Genomic DNA, 27,961 nt, shown 5'->3' with positions numbered 1-27,961 from the left:
TATGTACAATTACAGACAACTGTTTTTAATTTTTCACGTGTATTTCATCAAGAAACACTCCACTAACAGTTACTGGCTGTCATGAAAGAAACTTGGCGGTCGGAGAAAAGAAGAGAGCAATTGAGATATCGAAAGGTTGCGGGAGGCAGCGCGCGGGGCCATAGGAACGTTGCGCGACCAACAGATAGCAGCGACTAACTGATGCCGCTGACGCCGCTAGCAGGTGAAATGAGTGAGAACTGGATGCACGCACCGTGATGCGCTGACAGCGAGCCAGCGTTTCGGCAACCAGAGAGCACCCTCGCAGGAAGAGAGGGGACCCCATCCTCCTCTTTCTGCATAACGGCGACGGTGTTCTACGCAGTCGCGTTGTATCGACTCGCTAGCAGAGGCAGCTGCATCAGTCTGTCGCTGCTAGCGCTGCCTCCGGCAATCCCCCCCCCCCCCCCCCCATTTTCTTTCCTCGTGTTCTCGGGTTGCTGCGCGCGCTCCATCCCCATCGTTCGCCGCTGAGTGTACCCTCCTCCTCTCTTTCTGCGAGGCTACCTTCTCTACTACCTTCTTTGCGAGCACAGGTAGCTGCCAGCAAGGAAAATGAAGTAAAGCTTCATGAGTATCTTTCTGCAAACAGCATGAAGCAAAATTGCAAGAACTTCATTCAAGCAAAGCGACCATGCAAACCTAACAGAAACTGGCAGGATGCCAACAGGAAGCTTGCAGCACAGAAAGAAAGGAGTAAATTTATTTCGAGATTAACTCATCATCACTTAGCGCAAATTACAGAAATCAGAGGAAGATTCAATTTCTTTTGGAATCGCGAAATTGCAAGAACCTGACGAAGACGTTCAGACACTGGACTTCAAGTCTGTCCCTGATTTGGAGCATCTTTTGAGTACCTGAACCAAAGAGAGGATAGAATGAACACAAAGCTTCACCAGACGAACCACACGAGTCTTTGTAGCCAAAGAACGCTAGAGAGGTCGGCTCAACAAATTAAATATTACTTTTGCTCATCAAACTCCGACTGAGTACATTTCACCGGAATCTCGGATATCTATTTGCTGTGACAGAGACCACAGCGCCCAGAATATGATCTGCGTGGAGAAATATGTGTACTTGGAACAGGCTTGGGTGCAGTCACGACACCACTGTGCAGTCAAGACACGCGATTAAGCAACAATGGCAGATGCTTTTTTAGTGAAGTATTCAATTTTGAGAGTCATATCCGTGCACTGAAACCAGATATGATGTACCCACCTCATTTTTCGCACTGTCTGAACTGTACTCGCAATACAAATCAACCCACACAGTGAAGGACTTGGCGTCGTAACGAGTGGAGAGCTAACATTATGGCTAAGCTGTTAACGGGGTAAGTCAGACAGGAAGTGACTAAGAACAAGCCGATTCCTGGACCTCCTGTGTGATGATGGATTTCACTAAAGCTGACAAAATCTTCCTAATAGAATACCATATGCAAGAGAAAGGTGTGGCAGTGAACATTCCACCTTTCCTAAATATCGGCTGTTCACCACATAGGAATTGAGAAAAACTGAAAAAATTGCAGCGGTACGAATCCATGTTGAAAGCAGAATTCAGCCGATCAAGGATTCCATATCTCTCATTGTTCCCTTCCCATTCCACAGGTTCCCTATGAAAACACGTGTGAATAATCTGTGCTATACCGACAAAATTCCAGGAGCTCTCATAGCGGAAAACGATGACACTTAGAATTACAAAACCCTAAATACTGTATAGTAGCATTGCACAACAAAAACTTCACTCATTATTGTTTAGATATGGCATTAGTGTGCTCAGTAGGTTCTGCCGTCATGGTTTTCGATTTACTCTTTCAATCTTTCAATCAAAATCAATTTATTATCAAAGATAACAAACGTCAACTAAAATCCAGAAATGCACATCTGTCCAAGAAGCTGTGCCTAATAAAAATGGTCCCTCTGAAGTTTTGGGTTATTTCACTTCACTGAAGATATCAAATGCAGTAAGCTCCCTCCCCTTTTTTTCCTTGATTGTGTACCGACATTTGATGTCTAATACCCCATAGGACGATTCTACAGGATCAAAGGTAATCTACCTGGAGAGGCAACTAGTCAATAAAATGGCTGTTCACTATAAGATCACAGGCAGCAAAAGTGATGTCATGTTCAACATTTCGGAACCCCTCCTGATAGCGCTGAGCAGTCGGCAGCCCATTTGGAATCTCATACCAGCACATAAAATACAAATATGGTTACAATGTTGTAGCTTCAAACAGTGATGACAGATAATTATGCAGCCATACACAGCATAACGATGTTAGAACTCATAATCTTATTAACTTTATATCATTACTTACACTAATTCCACATTTCCTCTGGTATTTTTGTCGCTGCAAATGTAAATTCGATAATTCAGAAGTATATCTTTCAATGGCAAATGCAGAGAACGCTTGGATGACCTAAGGTCCTCAAAAACAGCAACATACTGGAGGATGAAGGTTTGCAACTCTTTATTTACTGCTTATTTCACAATACCAATTTGATTTGGTAGAAGTATTTAAGTGGGCTGCAGGTTGCAGCATACTGACAAGCAATGTAAGCACGTTACTGCCCTCTACAGGAATGTGTTTTCCTTGTAGAGGGTTCCTTCGACAACTTTTGTTTTACAATGGTTTACAATGGCTTAGATTTTCTGCATCAAACATTCACTTGGCTCAGCATCTTAAATATATGATGGGTCGGCTCCTTAGCTCTGCCAACACTATGATTCATCAACAAATTGTGATATTGCCTTTTATTTCATCAATTCACAGGAACCTATAGCTTCAGTGTTCACTATGCTCAATAATGGGTGTACCAGTTCTACAAAGAAATGCTACCTACGGTAATTTGCTTTGTATAGAAATGCCTGGAATAGATTACAATAATTAGGAAACAGGGAGTGGGAAACTGGGTGACTAAATACGTAGAAAATACGCCTTGTCACTCAGGCGTGAAAGTAAAAGAAATTGATTATGAATTGTCGCACATTATAGCAGCAATTCTTAAAAGTTCCCCGCAGCTCGTGATGGCTTACAGGCCTTGCACAGTTGACTGCTTCCTGGATACTGCCACACCGAAGATGGATTTGACATTCGCAAGCTCCACTCTTTTATCCATCGAGCCCTTCTTAGCTTCATGCTGTGTGTGGCGCTCTAGTATCAATGATTCCTTTGGTGGGAGGCACAATTTCCGTTAAAAAGAAATACAGCATATTCATGATTCACATTTGTATTAAAGGTTGTTTGGTCATATACGCAGATGATATAAAATACATACTTCTTTTTTTTTTTGGGAGTACGAGTCTTACTCAGCCAATATGATTCATCTTCAAAAACAAGTAAGACAAAACACGTTTCGCTAACAGGTACCATATCAAAGATTATCAGTTTATGATGTCCTGTTTATGGATAATACGTTTGAGAATTCTAAGAAAGGGTATAAAATTCCTAGTAATTAAGCTCCTGTGCATGCTCTCATTCGGACCTTGGTTTTCCCAGTACAAGTGCAGAAAATAGCTGCTTAGGAAGCAGGAGGCTGGTGACATTTATGCGCCTTTTTCTTCTCACTGGAAGAGAAATACCACAATGGCATTATTTCTTCGTCTAAATTGGTATTTTGAAGAAACAGCAAATTATAGCTGCACAAAGGCTACGCGAAATCACTAAGGGACCTGACTTATAAATAAACAGCGTGTTTTCTGCAGAACCACTGTTTCTTGGTGCAGTGATCATCCAGAAAGATGAAACATCTCGGTCTGGCTTTGCTCATTCTGATTTTGTGTATCGCCGAGTCAAGGTATATATCATGAATTGATGCCTTGATGCCGATATCTGATCTTACGGCTTTTACACGCATTATTTAGTGCAAGAGGGTGTGTGTATATTTCTATTTAGTTAAGAAGGTCCAATGGCGGGAAGCTGTTGCAGTAATTGATAATCTCCATAGCGTAACATCATGTAAACCTTCTAAAATACCTTTTATGGGATTTAAATAAGTTTGGGCTCACGAAATGCAGATGTTCGCAGCAGTAAAAAATGTTGATGGATAATTTAAAAATATGATTTGGATGATAAAGCCGTTCGAATTAGAGGCTGCTAAATAGTACATTGGCAAATACAAAGTTTCGGGCGTGTGGGTGCGATACAATAAATTGTTAGCGATGCGACCAGGGTAACATTGCAGTGGAGATGACGGGATATGTGGTTCATGTCTTAGTGGAAAATAAACGAATCCATGAAAGCGACAGCCCTCGCTTTGGAACCACAAAGATATTAGACAAACCCGATTACAACATTAAATATTGTTTGCTAGGATCGCAAGTGTGGAGAGTTAATGAATGATTTAAGCCTGTGATGTATGATTGATGGATACTTTATAAATATTGTGAGCACTGTGTGGCGCTTCATCTTCCACACTGCTGAACGTGCTGCTCCATCTTCATCCTGCTCCCTCTTGTAGATACCCATCGTCATCGCGGAGTGTGTTTGGCTGCAGTGTGCGACCAAGGCTTCAGGTCTGTAATAAAGCCTGATTCCCCAAGTCCGACCCTCGCGTTACCTTACACGTGGTGGAGGTGCGCCTTGATTTCCCCGCTGCTTCGTCACCTGCATCCACCTGGAGCTTCGTTCTGGCCGCCGTTTGACCCCGACCACCATCGTCATGACACAAGAGGGCCACTCCGCTATTCCGGCTGCTACCAACTCGACTCCAGCTCCCCTTGCCACTTGGACTGTCAGTAGCCGTCAGCGCGACCCGCAGATGTTCGCCGGTCTCCGCGGCGACGACGCTGATGACTGGCTCGACAGCTACGACCGGGTCAGTGCTTTCAACCGATGGGACGATTCTCTTAAATTAATTAATGTGTCCTTTTTATTTGACGGATGTGGCCAAAACGTGGTTTCTAAATCATGAGTCGACGATTCCGGACTGGGCTACCTTTAAACAAAAGTTGCGCCAGATTTTCTGCGCTCCTACTGTTCGCACGGAGTCCGCCAAGAAGAAGCTAGAAGCCCGACTTCAGCGGCCTAATGAGACCTACACCTCTTATATAGAAGATGTACTTTCACTTTGTCGGCGCATCAATGACACAATGCCAGAGGCCGAGCGGGTTCGGCACGTCCTTAAAGGTATTGGGCCACTCGCCTACAACGCCCTGGCCGTGCAGAACCCTACCACAATCGATGCCATCATATCCACTTGTCAACGCCTTGACGAACTACAGTCAATACGCCTGCAGCCTGATCCCACTTCATTTGGTTTCACTGCCGAAGCTGACCTCCGTGGGCTTATTCGCGAATTAATTCGTGAAGAGCTCTCGGCTCAAGGTAATTTGTGCCGCCCTGCATCTGAGCCACATAATTCAAGTGCCGGCCTGCGTAGCATTGTTAAAGAAGAGCTGGCCTCAATGACCTATTCCCCGCCAACATCGGTCGCTCCTACCATTTGTCAGGTGCCAACGTACGCCCAGATCACGTCCTTGCCGCCCGCAGTTGGAGCGCCTACGCCACCGGCGCCTACCACTGCTCATGTCGCTGCATTGGCACCACCTGCCGCAGCGCCGACATACTACCCCAACTGGCGCCCAGCCCGCCCTGTGTGTTATTACTGCGGGTACCGAGGCCATATTTCCCGCTTCTGTCGTCGCAGGCTCCAGAATGAACGCCGCGGCTACGAATCATTTGAAGCAGACTACCCCCCTCGCTTTTCCGGCTCTAACCACCGTTCATTCCCCGATTATCCCCGACGTTCATCACCCCCGCCAGAAAGCCCCGCTCCGCCTGCTGGTTACAGGCCTTCAAGACGCCGTTCTCTTTCGCCTTTTCGCCGCTCAGCCTCGCCTCTCCGTCAAGCTTCTCTGACGACCCCCCGCCTGTCGGAAAACTGACCACTGCAGTTTTAGGAGGGAAAACTGCACTCTTCGGCCATCCCAAAAATCCTCCGGAACGTCCCTGGAATATTATTTTAGTGCGGGTTGAAGGATTATCTGTTGAAGCTTTGGTTGACACGGGCGCCGCTGTTTCTGTGATACACACTGACTTGTGCTCCCGCTTGCGAAAAGTGAAAACGCCTTATGATGGACCTGAACTCCGTGGAGCTAATGGTGCAATAATTCGGCCTTCTGCTAAGTGTACTGTGCGAGTTTTTGTTGACGGTGTCCGCCACCATGTACAATTTGCCGTGATGTCACCGTGCGCTCACCCAATTATTTTAGGCTGGGATTTTCTGTCTGCCGCATCAGCCAGCATTTCGTGTCGCGACAGGATCATTTACATGAACGAGAGCGATCCGTCTTCTGAACATCCCGAGCCCCGTTATCGCCTGCTTGCCGCTACTAACTCAGTGTTGCCCCCTGGATGCGAACAACTTGTCGCGCTTACTTCTGCTGACATTGATAACGGAGAAGTGCTAATCGTGCCTTCTGATCGCCATCTGACCCGCGGAATCGCGCTACCACCAAGTCTTGTTCGGTTTGAGCATGGCACAGCGCTTGTCGCTGCTTCGAACACTTCCCCAGAGCCCATTGTGCTGACTAAAGGGACATGTTTTCCTTGTGTCCTGGACATTCACCCGGTGTCCCTCACCACCCTTACCGCCCCCTCTTCCTCACCAGCAGCTTCTTCCGATGCTTCTCTCTGTGTTCTCTTTGGCACCATCAATCCTGACCTTCCTGCGACTCACCGCCAAGCTTTGCAGGAATTACTTCGAAAACACCAAGCCTCCTTTGATGTCACTTCTCCGACCTTGGGCCGAACGTCTTCTGCACAGCACCGCATTATTACAGAAGGTACTTCTATTGTTAGCCGCCGCCCTTACCGTGTTTCCTTATCAGAACGTAAAATCATAGAAGATAATGTGAATGATATGCTCCGGCGAGACATTATTCGGCCATCAGCTAGCCCCTGGTCATCTCCGGTCGTCTTGGTCAAAAAAAAAGGACGGGTCCGTGCGTTTTTGCGTTGATTACCGCGCACTTAACAAAGTCACTCGAAAAGATGTTTACCCTATGCCACGAATTGACGACTCCCTCGACTGCCTTCAGGGCGCCGAATATTTCTCCACTTTGGATTTGCGTTCCGGTTACTGGCAGATACCGATGCACGAAGCCGACAAAGAAAAAACAGCATTCGCTACTCCCGATGGGCTTTACGAATTCAATGTCATGCCTTTTGGACTTTGTAATGCCCCCGCTACGTTTGAGCGCATGATTGACACTGTTCTTAGAGGACTTAAGTGGAAAACATGCTTGTGCTACCTGGACGACATAGTTATTTTCTCTGCGACTTTTTCTGATCATTTATGCCGCCTTGATCAAGTATTAACGTGCCTGGCATCCGCCGGTCTCCAGCTGAACACAAAAAAGTGTAATTTCGCCAAGAAAGAAATCAAGATCCTGGGCCACCTCGTCAGCCGCGATGGCATTCGACCCGACCCTGACAAGCTTGCTGCAGTTTTGAACTTTGCACGCCCTCAGCGGACTAAGGAACTACGCAGTTTCCTTGGCTTGTCTTCGTACTTTCGCCGTTTCATTCGAAATTTCGCTACCATTGCTGCACCGCTCCACCGCCTCCTTACAGACCGTACTACTTTCAATTGGTCCGAAGAATGCGAAAAAGCTTTCCAAACCCTAAAGAATGCCCTCACTTCGGACCCTGTTCTCGCTCACTTCGACGACACTGCTGCCACCATTCTTCACACCGATGCCAGCAGCCTCGGTATCGGCGCCATACTTCTGCAACGTGATACCGCTTCTCGGGAAAAGGTAATTGCGTTTGCCAGTCGAACTCTAACACTAGCGGAACGCAACTACACCATCACTGAGCAAGAGTGCCTAGCCGTCGTTTGGGCAGTTCAGAAATTCCGCCCCTACCTCTACGGCCGCCATTTCACGATCGTTACCGATCACCACGCTCTGTGCTGGTTATCAACCCTCAAAAATTTGACTGGACGCCTGGGCCGTTGGATTCTGCGTTTGAAGGAGTACCACTTTGATGTCATATTCAAATCGGGACGCAAACATCGAGATGCCGATGCTCTTTCCCGCTGCCCGCTATCAGAATCGCCACCTAGTGCTTCCTCGAGCCTTCCTGCGTGCACCCTCGACGTCCCAATGTCGTCCAGAGCCCCAACCTTAACCTGTGCTACTCTTGCCGCTGCTCCAGATCGCTACGCCATTATTTCAAACCAGCGAGCAGATCCCTACTGTATTTCCCTAATCAACCTTCTCACCGGTGCTTCTCACCCTCCTACCGCTAGGATGCGCAGGCAACTCCAAAAGTTCAAACTTGACAACGGCGTGCTCTCCCGTTATATTTATTGCTCCGAAGGCACCCGTTGGGTCCCCGTTATTCCGAGAGCGCTTCGCACCCGTATCCTGGCGGCTTTCCACGATGATGCTACAGCCGGTCACTTAGGCTTTCATAAAACTTACCACCGCGTGAAAGCCCGTTTCTTCTGGCCAGGCCTCGCCTCAAGTGTGGCAAAATACGTCGCCTCTTGTCTGCCATGTCAGCGCCGCAAACGGCCCACTTCTCCTCCTGCTGGCCTACTACAGCCGCTACCTTGCCCTGCTACTCCTTTTGCCGTTGTTGGCATAGACTTATACGGGCCACTTCCATTGTCCGCACGAGGTAATCGCTGGATCGTCACCGCCGTCGACCACCTAACACGCTACGCTGAGACCGCTTCCCTGCCTAATGACTCAGCACATGAGGTCGCGGCCTTCTTTTTGGAATCGCTCGTACTGCGCCATGGGGCCCCTCAAGTGCTTCTCAGCGATCGTGGTCGGACATTTCTGTCGAAGATTGTAGCCGAAGTTATTGAAGCCTCAACCACACATCACAAATTGACTTCCAGCTATCACCCGCAGACCAATGGGTTGACTGAGCGGTTCCACCGCACGCTTTCTGACATGTTGTCTGTGTATGTCGACCAGGACCACCGAAACTGGGACGTAATACTTCCTTTTGTTACGTTCGCCTACAATACGGCTGTACAGCGGACCACAGGTTACACCCCGTTTTTCCTCGTTTACGGCCGTTCTCCCGCTACCTTTCTTGACGCCTCTTTTCTTTCTACACATGCCAGTTCCTCATCCTCTCTTCCTGACCAGTTCCTTTCCCGAGTGGCCAAATCACGCCGGCTTGCTCGCGTCAACACGGAAGCTAGCCAGGAAGACCGCAAGTACCGCTATGATGCAACCCATCGCCAAGTTTCGTTCCGTCCCGGCGACGAGGTGTTACTTTGGACCCCATTACGCACTCCTGGCCTTTGTGACAAGTTACAGCACCGTTACATTGGTCCTTACACAGTTCTTGCAAAAACCTCCCCGGTCAACTATCGCGTCTCCCCTGTTTACCCTCCTCCGGACTGTCGTTACCGTGGCACTGAAGTTGTCCACGTTTCACGTATGAAACCTTTTGTTCGGCGCATTCCTGCGGACTAATTGCGGCCAGGCTGGCCGCTTGAACTGCGCGGGCGAAATAGTGTGAGCACTGTGTGGCGCTTCATCTTCCACACTGCTGAACGTACTGCTCCATCTTCATCCTGCTCCCTCTTGTAGATACCCATCGTCATCGCGGAGTGTGTTTGGCTGCAGTGTGCGACCAAGGCTTCAGGTCTGTAATAAAGCCTGATTCCCCAAGTCCGACCCTCGCGTTACCTTACAATATGCCTGATTAGGATTCCAGGCAGCCGTGAATATTTCGGTTCAACTTTGAGAAATGATGTGTACACTTTCAGTTGGGCAAGTTATGTGGCTTTCTGTAGGTGACGTTTTAGAAACCCTAGTGTTTTGTATGTAGACTATGTCACAATAACTCTATGGACAACGGTATCGTAATGAACCGCCGTGCGTATCTATAGGAGTGAACCGAGCGATCTCGAGGGAGGTTGTTGGGCAGGGAGTATATTTGCATTTTAAAACAAACCAGTCATTAGGTGATGGAAAACATTAATATACTTGTTTACATCCATTGCTCAGAGGGACTGCTGCCAGTAGTCATGCCGATGGTCTAGCTATTTTTATAAGGATCATTGTTCGCAAAGGGTCATTTGCGGAAACTACCGGAATGTAACTGGTGAAATGTGGATTTAATGGTTGGTTGGAACGTCTAGCGCTGGCAGTACTTCGGGCACAGCAGGATCGAATTACCAGCCGCAGGGCACAGCTTCAGCGCGAGCGAGATGGGCGCCGGAGACAAGGGATCGTGATGGCGATGCCGCAACGTTTTCTGTTCTTTGTCTTCTTTACATTTCCCCCGCGTAAAGAAGTCGCCATCCTAGCGAATCAGGGAGAAGGGACGACCAGAGGTTTGTAATATGGCTTGAGGCGGCTAACGTGGACAACCTCGCGGCCGCGACGGCGGTGGTCGGAAGAAGGGGTGACTGACTCGATGACGTAGTTCACAGGGGATGTGCGTTCCAAGACGCGATAAGGTCCGTGGTATTTGGTGTCTAGTTTGTTGGTGGCAGGAACGCATAGCCAAACGAAGCTGTCGGTCAGGAACGTGGGAGCAGGGGTATAGGTATCATGCTGATCTTTGCGATAGCCTTGAGTGTTGGAGGTAAATGTGCGAACTAGCTGATGCATTCCTCGGCCTTCTGTGCAATATCTGACAAAGCGCTGTACTCAGAGGCATCTGGATGGTATGGCAAAATTGTGTCCAGAGTACAAGATGGTTCACGGCCATATAAGAGAAAGAAGGGCGAAAACCCAGTTGTTGCTTGGGTAGCAGTGTTGTACGCGAACGATACGAATGGCAGTACCTGGTCCCAGTTGGAGCTTCCCGATTCAGATGTAACATACATTGCGAGCATGTCCCGAAGCGTACGGTTGAAGCGCTCCGTGAGGCCGTTTGTTTGTGGGTGGTACGCAGTTGTAGCCCGATATATCGATTTACAAGACGACAGGAGCTCTTGCACTACTTCGGAAAGAAAGACACGACCTCTATCGCTCAGTAGCTCGCGAGGGGCGCCTTGTCGAAGAATGAAGTGGTGCAGAAGAAAATGGGCTACCTCTCGGGCTGTCGCCGCGGGAAGTGCAGCAGTCTCGGCGTAACGGGTCAGGTGGTCGACGGTGACGATGACCCATCGATTACCAGCGGCACTGCATGGTAGCGGAGCATAAAGGTCAATTCCCACGCGATCAAAGGGGCGAGCTGGACACGGTAAAGACTGGAGAGGGCCAGCAGGGTGGCGAGAAATCTTGCGTTACTGACAGGCGGTACAAGAGCGAATGTAGCGACGTACGAAATTGTACATTCCCCGCCAGTAGTATCTCTGACGAATTCGATCATAGGTTTTGAGGACGCCGGCATGAGCGCTTTGCGGGTCAGTGTGATGGTGGGTACAAACCTCGGAGCGGAGGTGGCGCGGAATGACAAGAAGCCACGTTCTGCCGTCTGAGTTGTAGTTCCTGCGGTAGAGAAGGCCTTCCCGAATGGCGAAATGGGTGGCCTGTCGGCGGAGTGCCCGAGGATGCGTCGAAACCCAAGGATCTTGTCGTTGCTCGAAAGGCATACCCTCAATGGTGAGTGCTGACAAGAATGCTTGAGGAGGGGACGATGAGTTAGGCGAGCGCACCGGTGACCGAGAAAGAGCGTCGGCGTCAGAGTGCTTGCGGCCAGAGCGGTACACTACACGGATGTCGTATTCCTGAAGCCTGAGAGCCTAGCGCCCGAGACGCCCAGACGGATCCTTGAGAGACGCGAGCCAGCAGAGAGCGTGATGATCTGTAACTACCTCGAAGGAGTGGCCGTATAAGTAAGTGCGGAACTTCGTTACAGCCCACACGATTGCTAAGCACTCCTTTTCGGTGACGGAATAGTTGGACTTGGCTTTGATGAGAGCACGGCTTGCGTAGGCGACAACGTATTCGGAGAAGCCAGGCTTGCGCTGAGCGAGGACGGCGCCGAGGCCGACACCACTGGCATCGGTGTGAAGTTCTGTAGGTGCAGTAGGGTCGTAATGGCGAAGGATTGGTGGTGACGTCAGAACATTGCGCAGTGTCGCGAATGCATCATCGCAGGCTGGCGACCAAGAGGAGAGGTTAGGGGTGCCTTTCAAGAGCTGTGTAAGGGGGGCTATGATGGTTGCGAAATTCCGAACAAAACGACGAAAGTGCCAGCAAAGGCCCACGAAGCTTCGCAGTTGTTTCAAAGTGGTCGGTTTCGGAAAGTCAGCGACGGCGCGCAGCTTCTCAGGATCAGGAAGAACTCCATCTTTACACACAACATGTAAGAGTATTGTGAGCTGGCGGGCACCAAACCGGCACTTTTTAGGTTCAGTTGAAGACCGGCGCGGGTTAGGCAGGTGAAGACCTGGCGAAGTCGAGTCAGGTGGGTCGGGAAGTCGGTTGAAAAGACGACGATATCATCGAGGTAGCATAAACAGATGTTCCAGTTCAGGCCGCGCAGTACAGTGTCCATCATTCTTTAAAATGTGGCTGGGGCGTTAGAGAGTCCGAATGGCATAACATTAAATTCGTATAGTCCGTCTGGAGTAATAAAAGCGGCCTTAGGACGATCCGCCTCTGCCATGGGCACCTGCCAATACCCGGAGCGTAAATCGAGTGAGGAAAATGGATTGGATTGGAAAAACGTTTATTCGGGGCCTGCAGTATAACGCGCGCTCACGCGCGCGCGCTCCGGACGGGGCCTACGTCGTCCTCTGGGCACCGGCCGCGCGGCCTGGGTCCCTGCTCGCCGTGGCCGGCTCGCTGGTTCCCTGCAGGGCCAGCGCCTTGATGACCTGCTGGACGGCCCAGAGTTGCTCCTCTTGATTGTCGCTCCCTGCGGCTGCTTCCAGTCGCGGCGGGATCCTCCCAGACTTAGCTTCTTCCTGGTACTGGGTACAATTCCACAGCATGTGTGCGAAGCCGGCAGTCTCCGTTCGGCAGACTCTGCATTTGTCTGTCGGGTGCGCTTCGGGATACATTCTATGCATCAGCAACGGACTGGGGAGTTAGCCCGTCTGTAGCTGTCTGAATAAAACGGCTTGCTCTCGACTGAGCCCCGAGCAAGGGGGTGGAAGAGTTCTGCGAGCTAGGCGGAACACCTTGGTTATTTCGTTGTAGTCCGTCATTCGGTCTTTGGTGCTGAACCACAACGGCCAGTCGACCGAGGCGCGGTCCGTTAGCGCGCGCGCCTCGGCGTGTGCCGTCTCGTTGTGGTTGGCGTTGCGGTCTGACGCCTCGCCCGCGTGCGCCGGGAATCACTTGATTCTCACTTGTCTGCTGCCATCGTCGTTTTTGGTTGCCTGCAGTATGCGCACAGCTTCTGTCGCTATCCTGCCTTTGGCGTAATTTCTCACCGCCTGTCTCGAGTCGCATAGCACTGTGTGGCAGTCGCGGTCGGCGATCGCCAGGGCGATGGCCACCTCCTCCGCTTGCTCTGCTTTGGTGCATCTCGTGCTGGCGGTCGTGCGAACGGCGCCGGTCGCGTCGACGACGACCGTCGTGAACCCGTGTATCTTGGCATACTTAGCCGCGTCAGAGAGGAAAAGAATTCTGCGCCTTGCAAACAGTCTAGGGCATCGTCGATTCGTGGGAGGGGGTACACATCACGACGAGTGATTTTGTTGAGGCGGCGATAATCAACACAAAATCGTATAAAGCCATCCTTCTTTTTAACTAGGACCACAGGAGACGACCATGGGCTACAGGATTCTCTAATTACTCCGCGTTGCAGCATGTCATCGACTTGTTGGTCAATAACACGGCGCTCAGTCGGGGCCACCCGGTACGGCCGCTGATGGAGAGGTGGGTGAGCGCCAGTGTCGATGAGGTGGGAAACGGTCGTCGTGTGGCCCAAGGAGGATAGCGGAATGTCGAAGGAGGCGCGGAATTGGTGTTGAAGGTCAAGAAGTTGCTCGCGGTGGCGCGGGTCTAGAGTGCTGTCCACAGAATGGTCAAAAAGGTCCCGCTGTAGCGGATCTGAAGTTACACGAGTTGGAGTCAAGGCGTCAACTTGGCAAACAGGGAAGGACGCATCATCAAAGGCGAACAGAAGGTCCACGGGCTCGATGCGGCCGAGGCACTCCCCTTCGATCAACATAGCGGTAGACAGAAGAGGATTGTCTACCAGAAGTGTGCTAGCGCCGTTTTTCATGTCAAGGACGGCAAACGGCAGCGGTAAGTGGCGGCGGCCGTTTGCCGCCACTTAAGACGAGGACTTCGAAATTCTGTCGAATTCACAGTTCGTGCCTCGCGAACTGCGGCGGTTAGTTTTCCGGCTGGGTAGCGGGTCGTCGGTGCACTGGCGAAATGAAGCGGCTACGTGGTGATGGCGAACGACGAGGGAGGAAGTCCGGAGGATCAGGGGGTGCTGTTGGAGGACCCGATGGGACTGAGAACTGGGGGGCCAAATAAGGTGGCGCAGGTCGTACAGCAAAGGCCATATTTATTCGGCGCCTGCAGTAGCATGTAGTGGGCCCAGGGATGCCGCAGCGGTAGCAAATAGGCCTGTTGTCTGAAGTGCGCCATGGAGATCGTGTCGGAAGCAAGGGGGGAGCGAAAGCTGTTGTGCAGAACGCATGGGGGGCGAAGCATAGGCATATGCTGGCTCAGGCGGTGGACTTGAAGTGACTTCGGCATGCGTGCGACGCAATACTTGAGGAGGAGCCGGCGCGAATGCTGGAGCGTAGTTCAGTGGCGCAACGCCGGACGATGAAACTGTGGGCGTGAGTAACGGCATTGAGGGTGCGACCGGAGCTGATTGAGGAACAGGATTAGGGAGGACTTCAGATACATGCTGCTGGATTGCATGGCGAAGCTCCGAAACAAGGCCAGTTGTTGACGACTCCTTAATATATGGCTGTAGGGACAGTTGTCGCGCGACTTCCTGGCATACAAAAGCCTTGATGTCTTCAGAGAGGCTAGATGACTCCCTCTCCGCGGCTAGTCCAGCAAGTGATGTATGAGGCTGGCGAATCAAAACACGCTCCTTCCGGAGCTCGTCGTAGCTTTGACAGAGGTCATAGATTTCCTTGATCGTAGTGGGGCCTTTCGCGATGAGCATGTGGAAAGCACCGTCATCAATTCCCGTGAGGACATGACGTATTTTAACGGCCTCGGTCATGGTCGGGTCAACGCGACGACACATATCAACAATGTCCTCAATGTAACTGGTGAACGTTTCACCGGGCAGCTGCAGTCGCGACCGAAGACGCTGTTCCGCGCGGAGTTTTCGGACGGCGGGACGGCCAAAGACATCAGAAAATTTCGTCTTGAAATTCGCCCAGGTGGCAAAGTCCGACTCGTGGTTTCGAAACCACAGATTAGCGACGTCGCTCAAGTAAAATATGACGTTGTTGAGCTTACGGTTGTCGTCCCAGTTATTGTGACGGCTGACCCATTCGTAAGTGGTCAGCCAATCGTCGACGTCGTCATCGTTGCTTCCACTGAAGGTAGCCGGGTCCCGTTGACGAAGCGCACCTGTGCAGGTGACGGGCGGAGGCAGGTGCAATGAAGTCGGCTCCGTCATTGGGGTAGTTAATGTTCTGCTGCGAAGTTCCAGGGCGAGATGGGTACAGGGAACCTCAGATTGACCTCCACCAAGTGAAATGTAGATTTAATGGTTGGTTGGAACATCTAGCGCTGGCAGTACTTCGGGCACAGCAGGATCGAATTAACAGCCGCAGGGCACAGCTTCAGCGCGACCGAGATGGGCGCCGGAGACAAGGGATGGTGATAGCGATGCCGCAGCGTTTTCTGTTCTTTGTCTTCTTTACACTGGCAAGGAAACTACCGGTAGTTTCCTTGCCATAAATAAAGCATTTTGGCGGATAAGCGTATACATGATATGTATCAAAGTAAGTAAAAGTAAATAAATAAAGAATAAAAATTCCTCAAGTTGGTACGCTACAAAACTGCAGATGAGATTAGAAGCTTGTTTCTTGATTGAAAGCACACTGGCATTGATAGGGGAGGAATTGGTACTTAAACAAAATTTTCATGTAGATTGAAGTATATGAACATTCTAAGAACAAGATTTGTTGAAACAGTCTGTAGACGACATAGAGAGCGCAAAAAAGATGGCTTGAGTTTGAGGTTAATTAAGGCTTGTGTCGATTCTCTAGACTCTCTAAAAAAGCCCTGAAATTCATGCTGCGGGTGCTTTATAAAATTGGTAATTCATGAGTTTACAGCGCGCACTTTATATATGAGACGGGACTACCTTTGATGAAACGTGCAGTACCATTTTTGAGAACGACTGCTTTCACTGCTTTCCAGTCGTCCAGCATTATTACTTTCGTTAGTGACTGTGAAAAATCACTACATAAAATACTGAGACTAGCTGGTTTAGGGCGTTTGATTAATATGTAATCAATATCTTGGATGATAAAAGATTCTGTTGAATGGACATGATATCCTGATAACATTGATTGCCACAGCTTCCCCTGCTGTACGAATAACTAGCACTCAGAAATAGTTGGTCAGGCTCTCGCAAAGCGGTTTGGATTGCGTTGTAGCTTTCATTACACATTCTGTTGGTCTTGACATCTCCCAGAATTCTATACGTTGCTGAGACTTACAGTGAGGAGTTTTTTTGCTTTCATAATTGTAAAAATCTTTGTTATTTATAACAATCATTATTTGAAGTATACTATGTAGAGAAGCGTTATGCGTTTTGAATCTCCGTCAAGTACTAGCGCTTAATTTCCGAGAGGTTCTCTCTCGACTTTTGGTTTTCTTAATGATGAGCTTTTTGTCATTTCGCAATCGTTGTAGTGGTTTTGAACACAGGGACTTTGATTACAGTGGTTTTTAATACTGCTTTTCAGTGCTTTTTTCTGAGCTATTTCTTGATTTGCTTTCTACAAGAATGGGGAGCCGAGGCAAAAGGCCTTACGAAGCCTCGGTAACCAAGTACAGTTTGACAGTACAGCAAAACGAAGTACTATCCGCTTAAGCATACACAGCCGAACACAAATATTAAACACGCATGCCATAATAGGATTCTTACATACGCGGGAACCCCACAAGCGCATAAAGCAAAAGTGAAAAGAAAAACAAACGAATAGTTCCAAACATATAAAATATAATCATAAATTACTATTAAGTCAAAAACTTTGTTATTCAATGACGTTAAGGAGAACTTTTAAAACAACAATAACATAACTTTCAATAGTCCAAACTACACTAGCTATGACACTGGTTGGGGAGGGTTTCAATGAACAACCGCACTGCTCCAAAAACGCTTAGTGTCCTTCTTCCACTTGAAAGGAGCACGCGCACGAGTATCCACTCGCGCGCCACCCACCGACCACAACACACAACACACGCCCACACAGCCGTACACCCCGGGGAAGATGGAGGACACCGTTCCTCCACGCCGGGGAAGAATGGGCGATTCCAGTCCGTATACGTCCCTCCCCCGAAGTCAAGTGGGATGACCCAGATGTCGTGCCGTGAAGACCGCAGTAGCGGAGGCGGATCCCAGAATATTAAACACAATTTGCTAAATTGGCGATTGATTCGGTCGCCACAACCAAACAATTTAATCTTTGTGCTAAGGTAACACATTAAAAAAATCTTAGACTGGCCCTGTTTAAAATGGCATGATCTTGGTACTTTAGCTTTTTCTGCCGTGTTTCTTTTGAACTTTAGAGCTGTGTTGAAAGTTCAGTGGTCATAATATGATAGCCTGTGATATGGTACTAATGCATCTAGCCTGCGCCGGGAGATGTGTTGTACAAGTGGAAGTAATAAATCTGATTGACATTTAGCATAGGATGTTTCGGGAATACTGGTGCAATAAGCAAATATTGCAATATGGCCCTTTTGGCCATAACGCAATAATTGCTCTTATGGTCCTATTTTTAACAGCCATGACTGACAAAAATTCTATTGTTATCGAACACTAGATTAGGATTCAATAAACGATCTGAGAAAAATAGCTGGAGAGGATCAGATAACTACAGATTTGCTGAAGGACGGGGGGGATATCGTGCTAGAACTGGCCACCCTGTATACGCAGTGCCTGGTGTCACCGACGGTACCGGAACCATGGAAGAATGCAAACATTATCCTCATTCACAAGAAAGGGGACTCTAAGGACCTTAAAAATTGCTTACTGTCTGTTGCGTATAAGGTATTTACTAAGGTAATCGCTAATAGAATCAGGACAACCTTAGACATCAAACAAGCAAAGGATCAAGCAGGGTTTAGGAAACGGTACTCTATAATCGATCATATCCATATCATCAATCAGGTGATAGAAAATGCTCGGAATATAACCAGCCCTCATACATAGCATTTACTGATTACGAGAAAGCATTTGACTCAGTTGAAACCTCGGCGGTAATGCAGGCATTGCGATATCAGGGGGTAGGCGAGCCGTACGTGAAAGTGCTGAAATATATATATAGTGGCTGTACCGCAACCATAGTTCTGCATAAAAAAAGTAACACAATTCCCATAAAGAAAGGTGTTAGGCAAGGAGGCACAATCTCCCCAGTACTATTCACAGCTTGCTTAGGGGAAGTATTCAGAGACTTCGAATGGGAGCAGTTAGGGATATGGGTAGATGGAGAATGCCTCAATAATCTGCGATTTGCTGATGGCATTGCCTTGCTAAGCAACTCGGGGGATGAACTGCAAATAATATTTGATGACCTAGACAGTAAAAGTGGAAAGGTAGGCTTGAAAATCAATATGCAGAAGACTAAGGTAATATTCAACAGCCTCGGGAAGGAACAGATGTTTACATTAGGTAGCGAATTACTGGAAGTAGTAGGCGAATGTGTCTACTTAGGACAGGTAGTAACCGCAGATCCGGACCATGGAAAGGAAATAACAAGAAGAATAAGATTGGGATGGAGCGCATTTGGCAAGCACTCGCAGATTATGACTAGCAGCTTACCGGTATCGCTAAAGAGGAAAGTATATAACAGTTGCATCTTACCTGTACTCACCCATGGCGCTTAAACGTGGAGGCTAACCAAGAGAGTTCTACTTAAGTTGAGGACAATCCAGAGGGCTATGGAACGAAAAATGGTAGGGGTAACATTAAGAGATAGGAAGCGTGCAGAGTGAGTCAGAGAAATAACTCAAGTTACCGACATTCTAGTGGAAATTAAGAAGAAAAAATGAACATGGGCAGGACATGTAGTGTGAAAAGAGGATAACCGATGGTCGCTTCGGGTAACAAACTTGATTCCAAGGGAAGGAAAGCGTAGCAGGGGGCGGCAGATAGTTAGGTGGGCGGATAAGGTTAAGAAGTTCGCGGGAGTCAAGTGGATGCAGCTAGCACAGAACCGGGTTAAGTGGAGAAATATGGGAGAGGCCTTCGTCCTGCAGTGGGTATAGTCAGGCTGATGATGATGATGATGATGATGATGATGATGATGATGATGTTAACGCACAAAAGTGCGTAATGGTTTTCGCGATTGCAGCGTCAAACTGAATACTGAAAATTTGAGCAGAGAATTTGAAGTGCTTGAAAAAATATTTGGCCATACCGAATGAGTGATGCATATGTTCCCTAGCATATGACCCCCCCCCCCCCCCCTCCCGAAGCCTTTTTCTTGCGATGGATACCTACGAAGGCGTTTTTCTTCCACTTGCATTGCGATGCCCTCCGACTTAAGTTTCACCTTTTTGCGGCCAGGGAGTTCAGTAAAGATGGGAGTCTCAGGTTTACCAGCTTGATCTTGTGTCGCACTTGAAGGTTCTATTCCAAAAACTTAATTGTCAAGTCACTGATGCACCACTCTGCCAGCGGGCAGTAAACTACCAACCAAGTCGCTAGGTAATAGACAGTGACGCAGAAGTAGTTCGCAGTGCAAATCAAATGCCGCGTGTCCGGATTTCTTTTCACTTCCAGGACATATTGCTGTTATGTTGGTCGCATGATGTTTCCTATTAAAATAAGCAAAAGAAAAAAAAAAGAAACCAGTGCACTTATTGAGGAATTGGGCGACATATGTTTAAGGCGTGGGAGTTACGTTTTCATGCAGTTCACTCATTAAACGAATAGATTGGCAGCAGGCTAACGCATGAACGTAATTACACGCGCGGAAAACCCTACGCACTTTTTTGAAATAGCGGGGAAGAAGGTATGCAGCAAGAGGGGCACGTGAAACATTTGGAAGTATTTTATTTTTCCCTTCTTCAGGTTGGCTTAGCGTCACAACAAATCCGGCAGTGGCCACTACAGATGACTGGGAACCTCGGGAAAAGCGCATTGAGTTTTCGAAATCAATTCCTCGCCAAATTTTCCGGATAATCCAAAGAAGTAGAAAAGTATGCATTTGTCCATTCTTTGCAACTACAAGAGAACTGCACCGAATATAAACGCGAAGGCATTCTAACTTAAAGCGCAGCTTCATAGCACCCCACAAAAAGAATTGAGCGAGTGATGCTATGCGGAGCGCCCTTCCTAAGTAGCGCACGTTCTGGAGGCGCCAAATCAGACACCGCACTTGATGCTCGCTCACTTTTTATCATCTCATGAAGGAGAGCGAGGGAGCATGCTTACGTCAGTCAGCTTACACTCGCCGCCGGAGAGCAGCAGCCAGCGTCAGCGATGGTAGCGCCGTAGCCCGACCCCGTGCCTGCTCCGCCGGCCGGCTACGCTGCTTGGTTACTTTTGGAAAAGACAGTGCATCACTTATATTGTCAGGCTCTAATATTTCAGAAATTCACCTTGTCGAACGTGTGGGTTCTCAATATAAATAAGTTTTCTTTTGTACATATATTTCTGAGATGATCACGATCTTCATAAAGCTTCTAGTATGTTGGTGGCGAACGCACACAATGGAAATATGCGCCTAGTTGCAAGTAGAATAGACAATGAGCGGTTAAAAACTTGCAGGTAACTACTACGTTCACGATTAGGAAAAGGGCATAGCGATTATTTGTGCTGAGCAGGCTTCAGGTTGAACCAATAACAGATGTTCAAGAAGAAACAGGGGCGCCAAAAAGCCGGCGGATAAAATGTTTTGCGCTCTGTACCTGTTAGCGCTCCTGTCTGCATTCATATGCTCAAACATATTCTACTACAAATATGTATAGAGATAAAAAGGAAGCTATGAGAAACTTTGTTTTGAGCTGCAGAGTGCAGTGTAAAAGATAGAGTATTTACTGGCATGGAGCGAATGTCCGCTGATTTGAAAATCCAACTGACAGTGAATGAGATGCCTTTAGACATAATTATATCTAACTTGCAAATGAAAAAGGGGTGACATTTGTGATGCCGAGCAAATCCTAATAAGAAACATGAAATATTAAAAATCAAAAGACCGAAAGCTTTTTTTATTTCAAAGCTTAATGTCAGCAACCAAACTCCTAAAATGGTCCTTACTGGTGCACATGGAGAGCTAGGCCGAAACCGTTGTTTGAAGAGATTAAATGAAATCTATGAACTGCACCTTTTGAGGTGAATACTATTAGAACGGCTTGAGAATCGTGCATTCATCCTGCGCATCTCTTGAATATTCAAGCATGGTCTTAATATATTTGTGATATTGCTACGTGATGACGAAGCGGGCAGTGGCGCGGGGCGGAGCGCTCGCGCAAGGCCACCATTAAAGCTTATTTCATCGTCATGTCATCATGTCGTTCTGTTTCTGTTGTGTCGCCGTGTTCCATCGCTTGTCATGCCACCAGGTAACATTTGGTTGGAGGGGTAGTTCATCCCCATCCTCGCCTTGCACCGTCGAAGCCGACCGTACGCCGGGTCTATCTGCCGAAAGCCCGTGGAGACCGCCGCCCAGCTCTGCCCCAGCCCTTTTTGCTCAGACCCGACTAGCCGCTGTCCCCAGCCTCGTCCCCAGTCCTGACCACAACACACGACGACCAGGAAGAGCCCAAAGCCGACCCTATCGACCCTACCGACCCCACGACGAAGCGACCTCGCGACCACTCGAACGAAGACAGCACTCCCCGCCCAAGCGTTCGGCGGGTCCATGAGCCTTGGCCTTCGGCAAACGGTGAAGATTGAACTTGATGCTCCGGTGCAATCATTCTTCCCATCTTCGCATTCATTGTGGTGTCCAGCGTTTCATGTCTCAATCCTGTGTGTGTGTTATCGTCACGTCATGCATTGGATTTCTAGCAATCGATCGGGACGATCCCTCGGTGGCCCCGGGTAATGCTACAAACATGATGAAGCGGGCAGTGGCGCGGGGCGGAGCGCTCGCGCCAGGCCGCCATTAAAGCATATTTCATCGTCATGTCGTCATGTCGTTCTGTTTCTGTTGCGTCGCCAGGTTCCACCGCTTTTCATGCCACCACGTAAAATATTTTTGCTCTCTCTATAAATTCACACAAATAGACAACCGAACAGGACCACACAGCTTTCTCTTTGGAATATTTGTAGGGACAGGATTGGTGCCAAAGTAGCACGCAAAATAGCTAACGGTAGTTAGATTTCGTGGGGGAAGCTGAAGAACATCTGTTTTATTTGAATTTCATTTCTTAACATTATCAGGATGTTATGGTGAGGTTCTGAAGAGAAACTCAGAATATCAGTTATCTACACCGGAGAGGACCAATTGGTCAATGTTTTGTGCTAAATAGCAGTGTAGGCAAGATGTACGCAAGCAGCTGCTAAAAACGAATGTACGCGCCTTCAGTTATCCGTAAACTTGTCCTTTGACAGCGACGTCAGCTATTAAGAATTTTTCGCAAGCTTATAAAAGCTCTTATCCAAGTCGCATTACCACCATAAAGGGAAACGTCGATCAATAAAGGCAAATTTTTGTCCGTCCTAAGTGTCGCTTTGAATGAAGCGATGTACTCCCTTTCATGAATGCTTATTGGTCTTTATGAACTAAATTTCTTGTCAAAACTTAGCATATTAGTGGAACTGAGCCAACATATGAGGACTTCGATGTGTTTTTCTTTTCCAGGTCTTTCCCTCAGGACAACCCCAATGTGACCGTGTCTGGCAGGTTTGATGATGACTGGTGCCCTTGGGGGAGCGTAAGATAATTTTGATGACAAACCAAGTTGTTCTGATAAGCTCATGATTTGTCAGTTGTAGTAAAAGACGTTATATATTAAGCGAGGATCTTTCATGACCTACGCCTAGTTTCGGGTGATTTATAAGGTTTAACTATGAAAGCACCTAGGACTATGAGGAACGCCGTAGTGGTGGATTTTGAGAAGTTGTTCAAATAATGCTCTTTTGTGTGTACTGACACCGCCCAATACAACGGCTGCCTTCCATTCCTCATAAAAGCAAAACTGCCGCCATGGCCGGGATCACACCGCCTTTTAGGATACACGGTCAAGTACAGCAACTTTGTCACGCTCAGTTTCACACATGCCATTGGCAGTAGTAAATGCGTATTACGATAATAAAGTTCACTTCATGAAACACTATCTTGTTTTTTATAACGTACCATTTACTGATTCAGCTGAAAATACCTTCTTGAGAAGAGGATGGTCCTCAACTGATAGTTTATATATTTATTTATTTATTTACCAAATACTGCAGGCCCTAACTGGGCCTTAGCAGAAGGGGCGAAAAGAATATAATGCAATAAAATATGAATTCATCAAAAGTAACATACTAAACACAAGTGACAAGCAAATTACGATAAGACATGTTCAACACTAACAAGAAAATATACACCAATATTTTGCGGGTATTTCTTTTGGCCCTTTTCTTTGTTGGGTTATTTTGTGACACAGGTATTTTTATCGTTAGAGGGAAGTTCTTTCATTTTCTGTTTTGGCCAAACGATTCCAGTGATGCTTTCCCGGTGCCAAGATGTTAACACGAAAATTCAGACATCATAAGGGAAATTTTCTTAACGCTGAGTCAAACTCTAGAAGCAGCAATTTTACCCTCGGTTAACTCTTTCAATAAAGTCTATTTTAATACATGACAAAATAGATCTCTACGGCCGTGCTACAAGGTAGCCGCAGTTGGTTTAAAAAACAAACTTTTCAGGGATCTAAAGTGTGGCGGTGCGATACAAAGGCGAACTGGCGAATTTGCGGAGCTCGAGTCTTCTCTTAATGTCATTCAAAATCAGAGCAGGCGAATTTTTCTAATGTTGGAAAACACTTCGTGAATTTCGGCCTGAATATAAATTTTACTTTGCTGCGAGATAACGTCTTACTGCAGAGGCTATGTCAGCTAAATTTCGAAAGAGACTGAAAAATATTGAAAGCATGTTCAGACCGAGCTGCAACTGCGACAAATAGGCAGTATACAGTAGTCTTAGTGCTAACGCCTGCTTAGAAAATAATTACCTTCTTTGGTATAGTAGCTCTTTAGAAGCGTAACTCAAAGCAGCACATTTCCTCCGTCACGCGCAAGTATTTGCTGTCTATTGCGCAATGGTATCATACAAGGAATTTTAGTCATATACTACGAAAATTGAATTATATAGTAACTAATGCCTGACAGACCTTGCTCTTTTGCCGTAGCATGCGTCTGTAAGTAAGCTATCTCAACATGTCATAATTTAATGCACCACTATGATAAACGAGAGCTGCTTGAAGTCTGGTAATATTTAGTGCGTTACAGTATTGTGGACGTGATTACCATGCCTTCGCTCTTTGTTCTTTGGAGCACGTTGACATCGCACAGTCCATGATCGTCTTGTGCATATCGCTCACGTTGAAAATCACGGAAAAAATGGCACAATATGAGGTTTGAGATTTCAAAGCAGTAAATTGCTTTGAGTCCTGCCGTCATAGAGGGTTCATGACTAAGTATGGGTATTACAGTTCTTCAGTTTACTTTGTTGATGCGGACCATGCAGGCTTTGTGCAATTCGCCTCAAAAGAAATTAAGCCACCGCAGCCGGAGAACGATATTGGCAACTTGAGATCAGGAGGCGAGAGCTATATGCCACGGAGCCTTCAGAGCCAGTGTACCTGAAAAAGGTTTACGGACTAAGTATTTGTTTTTAATTTTGAGGATGCAGACGTCACCAGTAAATGGGCAGGGACTTTTAGGAAATAGAGAGTTTTAGCTTACCGTGATTCGCGATCCGCTACCGTGATCCGCCAACGCGCGTTCCACTGCGCATGCCCAGACTCCCCTTGACGCCGATAGATCACGCCACATACTGGATGTCAGAAGGGGCTTTAGATGTCAGCACACAGACCTACCGCGTCGGGACCAATCAGCTTGAGCGCCCCGCCCACGCGCCGTAGAGAGTCACGGTGGCGGATCGCTGAACACGGTAAGCCAAATCTCTCAAAAAACCGAGAAAGAATCGATCGTAAGCATAAAGGAGCGTACACCACGCTTCATGTTTCACCTTGGATCTCTACCTATACGAAACGCGCAGATTTCTAAAATTTTATATTCCAAAACAGCTAATGCGGTTTACATTATGCAATAAACACAGGCGCCTACAGTGTGTTCGCTCAGCGAACGATTTCCAAAGGCGTAAACAAATTGCCTTTAGTTTTAGTCAATAAAAATCAGCTAAGGCGAAAACTGACACTCACCGTGGTGGCTCAGTGGTTAGAAAAGTGGAAGAGGCATGAAAGCGGTTGTGTTTGGCAAAAACAAAGTTGAAAAAAATGTTTGAGCGTTCAGAATGGTATGACAACCTATTTCTTAGCACATATCTAGGCAGTCAGCTTGTTCAATGTTCCATATAAGTTGGCAGCTCTCTACGAGCGCTAAAAAATAACGATCGCTCCGTGACTGAGTGCTTCCTTTCCAACTTCACTTATATTAGCAGGAACCATACAGTAAAAAACGACCAGGTGCAGCAAATACGGAGCGAATAGTGCAGTGAACCGGAACATGCGAAAAGGAGTACATACTATGGTACCGTTAAAACGAAAATGCGGAAAGTCGCCAAAACGAAAGGTACCCGAATGTAGGAAAGCTGAATTAATTTCGGATAGCTAGCGAAATAGCGCACCCCGCGTTTTTGGTCGAGCAATGATAAATAAAGATCAATAACAATCCTGATCTGACGCCGTCCCAACGGACTGAATAAGACACTCGCCTTTTTCCTACGGTCCTCTATCCGGGCCCGGTAAATTCTTCGCCGTCAGCTCAAGGTACCTCAAAGCAGTGATTTCCACGTCACGGAGCATAAGATCCGCGACTACCGTGATCCGGTCCGCACGCCTTCAACCCATCTTTTGTCTGCGGCATAGCATAACGCTCCCGAATCTGGAGGCGATGATGAAAGCGACTATATTTGCTGCATATCACGAAAGTTCAAGCTCTTCAATGCAGTATCCATTGACCTTGAGGTTTGTGCGTGAGAAGAATTGAGCTAACGATCGAACATTGCAACTAAATTGGAACAGTATATTCATTTGTTAGTATAAGATAGCTGACTGAGATACTTCTACTTACAAAAAGTATAGGCTTCTTTTAAAATGGCAGGGTTAATAGCTTCGTTCCCCATAAAAGCAGGTATTCGCCTTTTAGATAACGGTATTCTCAGTAGGCCAACAAACAAAACCATTTGAAATCTTGGCTGCAAATGTCGCAACAAATCTGATTACCACAATATGTAACAAACGTTTACCAATTGGTTGCAATTTTGTTTTATTGGCTCTGCTTTATAGTAGTAAGGACTTCAAGTGCTCAAGATATAGTTATGTTCTTTATGCCATGGGAGAGAAACCTCTCCGGCTTGTATACGACCATAACATTTACACATATGTATGCGGCGTGTTCGCAATAATGAACATTTTCTTATTCTCATGAGCCAAAGTGAAAAGTGAGAAACGTCGGCGCTCATTTAAAATTCGAAGGTTTCTTAGCGGCCCAGATTCTTGCACACAAAGCTAGGACCTGAGATTTCAAGCTAAAATGATAATTTAACTTTAATGAGTGTTACCGATACTTACCAGCTTCCTTTAGGAACAAATTAAAACCGTGTAAACAGAAGTTAGTATTGCAAAAACTATGGTCTGAAATTAGAACCTGGTATTACCTGTGAATTTTGGATCTTTCCTACCCCGGTCAGAGTTGGCCGTTAGTGATTACTGCCATGAGAGGCTTTCATGTTGGAATACGAGAGCTTCTTGTGGCTATTGGTTTTGTCTTAGTTTCATTACAAGCTGACAATCAGAGACGTTTTTTGCTTCTGTTGTACATGTTTGCTCTTAGGTTGGGTGCGCACAAGAGGTCTATAAATTGCTCTTTTATTTGCTGTTTTAGGCGTGATTCTTGCATTTATTTCTGGTTTGCTTCGTCTTTGACTAAAATATGATTTCGTTCGAAACGATGTGAGGCGTTCCACAAGACGTGTTTCCTTTGTTGCGTAATCTATACTCTAATTCTGGTTCCACATAAGCGCTAAAAAATTTCACTTATAAATAAAACTTCCACATAAAGCTTCATCTGTTTGACACGTATGTGAAACCAGATTAAGATTGTATGTAATGCTGCAAGGCCAACGCCTTCCTACTGCGCTGTACCTTACTGAAATACAAGGGACCTTTTCATGTAGCTGTTACGACAGCTTTTAGTTTCGGCTCTTCCTTTGTAGGAATGAAAATAATCTTCAACTTGAAGGTCCATCAGTATTAAGGCCTAATCGACGCAAATTATTGTTATCTGAGAATGCTAATATATTTTGTCCTTATGAGCCCTTTTTGTTTCCTTTCAGTGCACAAGCAAAAGAGACTGTAACCAATGCGAATGTGTATCAACCTGGCTGGGAAACAGGTGTCACGACATGCGCGACTGAACGAAGTTGAGTAGAATGGTTGAACCGGAAGGCAATGAATATAGTGTGCTAAATATACATTGTGTCCTTGCTGATTGCTCCTTTACTCTGAAACGCCTGATTGCATTGACTGAAAGGTCTACATCATTTTCAGAATGCAAGCTTACGGTGAGGTTGGAGAGAACACTGGATCATTTGGGACGTGGACATAACAAAACACCCAATATTTCAAAACAGAGTTTTGCAGAGACGCGTAAGGATTGGTATACGAGAACAAAACAAAGTGAAATTTATCCATAGGCTTATCGACC

The 27,961-nt window shown here is 47.1% G+C and overlaps 1 long non-coding RNA gene across 1 annotated transcript; it reads left to right on the top strand.

Annotated features, from left to right (window-relative positions):
• Nucleotides 1–3,718: 3,718 nt before the first annotated feature.
• Nucleotides 3,719–27,708, top strand: LOC146195975 (uncharacterized). Its single transcript, XR_014705619.1, has 3 exons — nucleotides 3,719–3,833; nucleotides 22,890–22,962; nucleotides 27,591–27,708. It is a non-coding gene; the product is annotated as an uncharacterized LOC146195975 (long non-coding RNA).
• Nucleotides 27,709–27,961: the final 253 nt, after the last annotated feature.

This window comes from Amblyomma maculatum, chromosome 3 (genome assembly GCF_055883805.1).
Source record: "Amblyomma maculatum isolate TAMU_Amacu chromosome 3, ASM5588380v1, whole genome shotgun sequence".
NCBI lineage: Eukaryota > Metazoa > Arthropoda > Arachnida > Ixodida > Ixodidae > Amblyomma > Amblyomma maculatum.
This window is presented reverse-complemented; position numbering and strand designations above follow the sequence as displayed.